The sequence below is a fragment of the Pollicipes pollicipes genome, unplaced genomic scaffold, assembly GCF_011947565.3.
Source record: "Pollicipes pollicipes isolate AB1234 unplaced genomic scaffold, Ppol_2.1 Scaffold_7261;HRSCAF=8764_pilon_pilon_pilon, whole genome shotgun sequence".
Classification (NCBI taxonomy): Eukaryota; Metazoa; Arthropoda; class Thecostraca; order Pollicipedomorpha; family Pollicipedidae; genus Pollicipes; species Pollicipes pollicipes.
This window is the reverse complement of record NW_023597054.1, coordinates 46,847,219-46,853,275: the sequence shown is the minus strand read 5'-3', so window position 1 is coordinate 46,853,275 and position 6,057 is coordinate 46,847,219.

The window sequence follows — 6,057 nt, the reverse complement described above, 5'->3', positions numbered from 1 at the left end:
GCTCGTTCCCAGTTGATGCGCCGTGGCCGTTAAATGTGGCAGAATATCTCTGGAATATCTGTAGAACAGACGTGAGAAAACGACATGAAAAAAAATATGCAGAACAGGTCTGCATTTGTAGAATATGGTGACCTTGGATCGGGTCGACAGTTACTCAAAACGCCAAAACCTGTTAAGACCCAGCCTTTTGGCTTGGTCGCTACCAGGCCTTAATCAATCGATTCAGCAATGTCGAGAAGCTCATGATGAGGAAAGATGTGGTCTTGGGTCAGGCTGAAGGTGATTAAAGCGCCCGAAGCTGCCGTAATTTGTTGGCAGACAAAGCCATGCTGTGCGCCTAAGTGACTGATCGCCATAAAATTGCCTTCATTCAGTGCTGCATGGTCGACAATCTACCGGCCCCAGAACATGGTCACCGTGTGCCAGGCTAAGGGTCATCAAAAACACCTGAAACCGAAAAAATCAGGTTGCCGACAGCCAATTGGTGCAAACCTACGGAGCTGCCTGCTACAAAATATTGAACAACGGGTGCACCATGGTAAATACCTATCTTCGCCAGAACATTGCGACCTTGGGCCAGGTGAAAGGTCATCAAAAAAACACCTAAACACGTCTGAATTGGATACATACAACACCACTGCTCCCAGTCTTTGGGACAGATCGCTACGCAATCTGCGCCATTTAAAGCGACATGGTGAATATCCCCCTGTTCAGAATATGTTGAACCTTGATGCGGGCAAAAGGTTGCCAAAAATGTCAAGTTCATAAAATACTTGAAGACAGCTCTCTGCACTAGGTCTATGGGATTTCAGATGGGACCTATCGCCTCAAAATAATTCGTCCATTCTCCATGTCAGCACTGGTAGATGACCTATCTTTTCAGACCATGGTGACCATTGGCCAGGTCAAAGGCCACACAAAAGGAATTGCCGAAACTGGCTGCAGCCAACGCCATGACCCAGCCTCCTGGATCGATCGCTACGATGCATTCGCCAGTCCATGCAGCAGGATGCTATAAACTATAAACTACGATATAGGTTGAATTTGCCACGATAAGCTTTCCTTTCCAGCGCAAAGTGACCTCGGGTTCAGTCAAAGGTTTACAATAACACCCCAAAAGCAGCAAACACATATTCCAGATAACCTGATGATCCGAGTCTATTGGGCCGATCGCCACAAACCCATTGCTACTATGTGGCTTACCACTTTTACCACTATCATCCGACATGGCGTGGTCAACAGCATATTCTGCCCAGACATGGTGACCTGTAGCCAGAGGTCAAAGGCAGTGGCGTAGCCAGGATTTCGCTCAAGAGGGACCGGCCAAGGGTCATCCTAACGGTGGACAAACGCGCCACTGGCACATAAATGCGAGATAGAGCTGATTTGAACGTTTTGATATAACGTGCCGTATCATGCTAAATGAGTAATTAGCGGGTAATCACATTGTATTTGAAAACGCCTACGTAGCGGTGGCTGCGCCATCAATTTTTGATTGGGGGGGACGGGGTGAGAAAACCATTATAACAGCTGAATAAAAAGGATGGGAAATCATGCGTCTAATGATTGGAGTTTTTGCAAATGTTCAGTGTCATATGAATTCCTCATGCGCCTTGCGCTTCACCACCGTTAGGCATGGGGGACGCGTGAACCGGGCATGGTGGCAAGGACGTCTAACGTCGGCCCTGTGGGCGTTGTCCGAAACCATCCAAATGACCATCACCCCCCCTCGCTCTCAGTGTGGAAGGACATCCATTCTCACATGCCGGCGGAAAAAGCTTATCACAGTTTCGTAGCTTCTTCTTAGTAGTCAGCAAAGTGCACGCTATTTTCTAAAACAAGTGACTAGAAAATCTACCAGTGTGTATAAGTGTGTGCGTTTAGATACAAAAGCTTGGCAGGTTGATAGCGGGTGGTGTACTTTTTCCACAGCTGCGCCACGGCTTGGACGCCCGATTCATTTTTTTCTTTTTGCTGACAAAAATGATCGCATAGCATAAATATCACCATTAATTGCGGTTCCGATAGAAACATTCCAACAACACACTGCTTGAGTATAACAGCGTTCACATACTCCTTCCAGGTCTGCACCACCACCGTTTATAGTACGGCCCTAAGCGCGGCGAAAGGTTCGCGGGTGTGGTGCGTTTTGATTCGCAAAAGTCACTGTGGCAAGAGCTGGATCCATTCAATCCAGGCGAATGCGATGTCCACGACACATTACTGTTGCGTTGGTTCTCCTCTGCGTCGCCATTAAACGAATTAAGTTTTGAGCCCATGCCGCGAGCTAAAATTGCATGCAGCTGTGGCTGATCTGGCGTGCAGGGTCATGAGAAGGCGATCAAGTTTGACGACACAAGGAATGGGTTCTTGCGGGTCAGGCCACACACTGCGAAGAATGGACGGGAAGGGGCTATAATACTCCCTTGACAAATGACAGGAGGGCAATTGACTTCCTGCCCCTCTGGAGGCGCTACCCCAGACGTCTCCGTACAGAGCGTTAAGTTTACACAGCTTCTACGCGACCAGGAATGAGAACTAACGAGCTCGAAAAGAGATAATAAATGGATCAAATGGGGTCTCTTCAGGTTACATGAGGGACATGCTGCAACTTAGTAGTCTTAAAACCAAATGCATCTCGCACTGTTCACACATATCGCACAAGTTTGATGCTTTCATGTTGTAGCGCAACTTAAAAACCGGTGTCCGATTGATAGATGACATTTATGGCCTTTAAAAGATTTGCTGGTGCTCCGTAGAAATTAAATGAAACGAAGCACGCGAAATTTTCTGCACCACTTCCTCAAGCACGCTGCGGCTTTTGCACCTGCGCGACGAGCCTATATTCGTCTTTTTCCGGTTCTTTGACCACTATAGAAGAGACACAGCAAGCCAGTCAGAAGCACAAACTCGTTCAAAATACTACACTCATTAATTACTTTGGAGCAGGATAAGAAACGTGCTGTTTTCTCCTATTCTACCTGGTCACGCCCAAAAACGGAAACAAATAGGCTGGTGCCTTAGCCAAGCAAGGCTCAAAGCTCCGCAGGGCTCCGCTGGGCTCCTGAAGCCTGGAAAAAATACCAGCACCGGACCCCAGGGATCTATTTCACAGTGGTTCAAAGGCTCGATGGTAACAACTTAGGGACGAAATTGACGATGATATCATTCAGAGACAAAACAAGCCTGACTTTTTGACGGACGGAAGTTTATGCGGTGATGAGTATTCTGGTGTTTGAAAAGTTTACATTGGCCGGTATTTTTTTCGGCGACGAGGAGCTCCCCGACATTCGGGCCTTCGTTTGATCTTGAAGGGCGACCTTGAGAGGTCAGGACATTTTGGACAGGACAGGACTTAGTTTTGTCACTAGCCGATTGTGCATAAGCATGACCGTTCTCAGGCAAGCAAGGGTAGATATTTGCCCCATTTTTACCTCATTTTGATCTACTCTATTAAACACTCATATGACCCCTTACTTTTTCCGGGCAAGGGCCCGTGAGTAGAACACTAGAGGCACATTTTGGTTCCTGGTCAAGGTTTGAAGGGCTACTCCGTTCCAGTGCGAGGTACTTATGTTACACGGGGGATTTTTCGGTTATATCGTCGTCGTTTCCTTCAACTTTGTTTTGCCCTCCGCGTAACTGGAAGTATTGGCTCCTCATTTTTTCCAGCAATATTGCCACGCTCACTCGACGGATTTCTCACCGACACCAAACGGCAATCACGAGATTCCCAAATCCCAGTTTGAATAAATGCGACAAGCGCCATGGCTGACCCCAGGCTTTGTGTGTATGGTTTTTTGGTAAGTGTATATGGTAAGCTCCTGTATGGTTTTGAAGTTACGTACTCGAACATGACGTTGTGTAATATATAATGTTATGCATATCTTTTTTAAGATGGTGGCTGCACTCACTTATAATCAACCTCGCGAAAAAAGCTCGTTGAAGTAATAGGTCTGCCAGCAAAAGTCATATTTGCTTACATTGAATATACATGTGATTGTTATTGGCGGCTGTTGACTAGTTGGCATACTGCACTGACCCGTAGGTAATTACCATCGAGGCAATCCCATGTCATAAGCCGACTGAAACTGGCGACTGCAAATGGTGCCGGTCATATTAAAGGGAGGCCTTTAGTGCGGTCGCTACACACAGTCTGCAAGTTATGTGCAGCGATCAGACCCCATCAACTATGAGCGGAACCGTACAGTCATACGCCACGTATACCTCGGAATTTAGTCCCAGTAATACGTAGCCGCCTGGTGCAAGACTCACCGGGGCATCAACAGGTAGCCCCACCCTCTATCGTTACTGAATGATGCCAGAATCTCTCGTCGGCACGCCGGAATCCCAACTCGGCTCATAATACTTTGTCGCCAGAGTCCCACATTGGCACGCCGGAATCTCTCATCGGCTCATATGTGCGAACCTCGCCTTCTGGATTCGCTGTAATAATTCTGACAACAGTACCCCCAGTGACCGAATTCACTGCCGCTGCTAAGGGTCAGTGAATCATGGTCATCTTAGCAAACCCCCTTCTGTGGCCATATGTCAATCCATCAACGGAAAAAATCAACCAACTTTTCCGACAGCCCAACGCCTTTTCCCGACATCCATCTCCTGGGAGTTGTAAGAAGGCCGCTGAAAAGCAAGTTCCACGTTCGACGAGCCGCGAATCCGCCAACGGTACCCTACACGTGCCACCACTACTCTGACTAGCGGCTAGCCCTCATCTGTGAGTCGCAGAGAGATCGACCAACAGCCAACTCCCCAACTGTTGTAGGGAGTGAGACTTTTCAACCCACCGACCCACTGGCTAGACAACTAGACAACAAGACAAGGACTTTCTCCATCGCTCTGCGCAAGGAGTCATAACGCAAGGCCTTTGTGACGCATTTAACCCGTGGTGGCAAAAGCCTTTAAATACACTCGTGGAAAACTCACAGTCGTCTCAAGCTGCACGCGGTATACGAGCTATGCAAGATAGAGATACTAACGTCGAGAGCATGAACCTGACCATGCCACGTCCTCTCTCATGGTACAAAATCAGACCGCACATCTTTTACTGGCCTGCTATTTTCCAAGAGAATGTTCAGTTGAGACGCAAAAGCAATACCAGGCGGGAGTCGGCACACCATTTAACAATACGTTAGCTACATAGTTGTGTATTAGAAACACTAGTGACCTATGATGCAAAACAAGCGCGAAAAAACTCCACAATATACAACAAATTAAAAATAATGTACAGGTACGTAAACTCAACATCCCTACAGAACGTGCCTTCTTAATCGTCTATGATAAAAAGGCGGGGGTCTTGGAATCACCGGAAGGTTAGCCATTTCCGCGCCGGGCTGACATTTTGCTGAGGTTAAGGCGCCGAGCGTCCGGCCGTCGGCGCGCCAGGCCGATATCGTCTCTCATCACCGCGTCCGTGTCAATGTCCCCCGACCGCCGACTCTCAGTGTCGATGTTCTGTCTGAGCGTGTCCATGTACTGGTCGAACGTGTAGACGTACTGTGTAACGTGTCCATACTCCGAGGGGGTCGGTGTTTTTAACTGGCCGTCCCTTACTGATCATCCTGTCGCGCATGTTCGGAACGAGCGCCCGGACCAAACCTCACAAACAAAAGCCTTGGTCACGCATTGGAAAAAAAAACATGTGGCCCGCGGCGGATAAACACGCCGCGCGCCAAATCAACGCGCCACACCTACCGGCTGTCATTTTAGCGACACGGAGGCGGGTCCCCTAGCCGATCCGGAGGATTTCAAAGGGATATACGGAAAATTGGTCCCCTTCCTGACGCGGGAGGGCTTCTGAACCGCGCAGCTGGCCCCGGATGAACACAGGAGATCTCATTGCGGCACCAAGATTCCCATCGCCGTAGGGGCCCAATAATTGGCAAAGATACTTCACTTCGGCTTAACAGGCCCCTGGCTGAAACGCAAAAATACTGAAATGCTGAAACGCAGTAACCAACAAAAGAGTACCCCTGACATGCGGGGTCCCGCCTCCGTCCCTGTCCGGCAAACGTTCCCTGGGCTCGTTGCCGCTTGTCG